Genomic DNA, 2,765 nt, shown 5'->3' on the forward strand with positions numbered 1-2,765 from the left:
GTAGGGGAAAAATGATTGGCCTTAGAATTCCATTATGGCCATTTTCTAGATGTGAGCTCCTTGATGTAATCTCCCTGAGCTTTGCTTTGCTCATATGTAAATGGGCATGATTATGTCTACCTTATCTTGTTGTGGCAAGAATCACATGTGGTAATACAAATATAGCATGTAGCACAGAGTCTGGCACAGAGGACACACCGAATGGATGATAGTTTTCATACCATGAGAGTGTGAAAGAGAAGCTGGGCACCTAATTGTCAGGGAGCCAACTTCCCTGTGCCTCAACTACCTCCCTGGTTACCCCATTGGGAGACCAAGGAAGGTGGCAGGAAAGGTGCCCTGCAAAGGGAAGATGGGGTTTTGCCGGGAGCCGGTCCATGCTTGCTGTTTCAAGGGACCTGGCATATATGGCATACTGTTCTTAATATGTTTGCTCACCTTCTTGGCACTATGTGTTTTAACCAAGGTCACCTCTCTGAGAAAGGTTGTTTCCCCAGGTAGGGATTTTCCCCTGAAGTTAGGAAGGGAATAAAACCCCTTAACTAAGTGCCAGGCGGGTAATTAATCACTTTAACTACGAACAATCATGCTTAAGCTACATAATCTTTACTCCCTGGAATGGAGATAAGAAACGCCCTAACCTTTGGAATAGAGATTGATAGGATTGGAATCAACTGGTATAAATACAGATGTAACAAGACAACAGGACACAGAACCTAGACACAGAACCTACACACAACCTAGAGACAGAACCTAGCGAGAGAACATGGCAAAAGATCCTGGACAGAAACTGGCCACAGAACCTAGAGACAGAACCTAGCAAGAGAACCTGGCTGAAGAACCAAGAGACATAACCTGGCTACAGAACCTGGATAGAACATGGCAAGAGAACCTGACTAGAACCTGGTGACTGAACCTGGCTGGAGAACCTGGACAGAACCTGGCTGGAGAACCTAGCGAGGGAACATGGCTACAGAACCTGGCTGGAGAACCTGGAAAACCTGGCTGGAGAACCTAGCAAGAGAACATGGACACAGAACCTGGCTGGAGATCCTAACCAGAACTTCGCTGGAGAGCCTGGCCAGAACTTGGCTAGAGATCCTGGCTAGGCTGCTGATCAACTGAATGCTGTCTCTGTGTCATTCCTTCTTCGCCGACTCCATCCACACCTTTGGGGACCCCTGGACCTGCTGGGGTTGGACCCCGGCAGGGTTTAAATCAGCTTGTGTTGGGATGTAGAAGAGCCCTGAACATGAAGGGGCTGCAGCAGCCTTTAACAGTCAGCCCCTCTCCTCACAGAAGAAGAGGAGTAGAGTTTTCCTGAAAGACACTGAGGTGGGCATACTAGGTACAGACTAACAGCACAGCACAATTAGATCAGGAAAGGCAACAGCTGAGCTCAAAAAGGGATCTCAGTAACTTCTCCCAGGAAAACAAGTTGTCACTACCACATGGAAACACTAAGAAAGGCCCTTGATGACAATTTTGTCCAACCTGCTCAGTTTTCACAAGGGGATTACAAGGCCCCATTAGTATGAATATGTTTTATTTCATGTCCAAAGAACTAGTCTCCACACTGGTTCAAGATAACTCTTGTCACCTTCTTAGCTGTATGAGCTTGACAAAATTACCTAATGTCTTTTTTCCCCCTCAATTTTCTTATCTAGAAAGAAACATCTACTTCATAGTTTCCCAACGATTAAATGAGAGTATGCCTATATACTCCTTAGGACAGTGCTTGGCACATGCTAAACATTCAATACATAGAAGCTTCTAATTGCCTTTCCTAATTCTCTGTAAATCTACCCACCTGTCACAGTCTTCTTCTCTGCTGTCCCTCATCTCTGCTGCCTCTAAGCCAGTGGTCGGCAAACTCATTAGTCAACAGAGCCAAATATCAACAGTACAATGATTGAAATTTCTTTTGAGAGCCAAATTTTTTAAACTTAAACTATATAGGTAGGTACACTGTTATTAACTTAATTAGGGTACTCCTAAGGCTGAGGAAGAGCCACACTCAAGGGGCCAAACAGCCGCATGTGGCTCGCGAACCGCAGTTTGCCGACCACTGCTCTAAGCCATCCTTCAAAGCTTGGCTAGTTTCCTATTGCTCACACCCATTACCCATAATGGTTAGGCCCTCACTACTAACACTCACACTGATAAGGTGTCTATTTCTCTGGGGCTCTAGAAAATTGAGGGCCTGTTTCAGTGTTCCTGCTCTGGAAACCCCTTTGGGACAGCTGAGCTCTAGAAGAATTAGCTCTTGGAGTCAACTTCTGGGCAGATCTTTCTTACGCACCATGGCTTCTCCTGCTGAAAATACTGAGTGTGCTTCCATAGGCTTGGCATTCAGTAACAAACTCCTACAGCTGCCTTTCTCAGTGTCCCTGAGGTGAGGCTAGAGATTACCCTTGAACCCGACTAACTTCTTTGCCAGTCAGTGGGCTAGGCATTGAGACTACAGTGATAAGCAAAATACATGCAGTCTCTGCCCTTAGTGATCAGAAATAATAGTTGAGCCCAGCCAGTGTGGTTCAGTGGTTGAGTGTTGATCTATGAACCAGGATGTCATGGTTCAATTCCTGGTCAGTGCAAGTGTCCAGGTTGTAGGCTTGACCCCCAGTGGGGGGATGTGCAGGAGGCAGCAGATCAATTATTCCCTCTCATCATTGATGTTTCTTTCTCTCTCTCCCTCTCCCTGCCTCTCTGAAATCAATAAAAACATTTTTAAAAAGAAAGAAATGGTAGTCGATTTGGCAATA

Source organism: Myotis nattereri (assembly GCF_964212035.1).
Source record: "Myotis nattereri genome assembly, chromosome: X".
In the NCBI taxonomy this organism is placed as follows: Eukaryota; Metazoa; Chordata; class Mammalia; order Chiroptera; family Vespertilionidae; genus Myotis; species Myotis nattereri.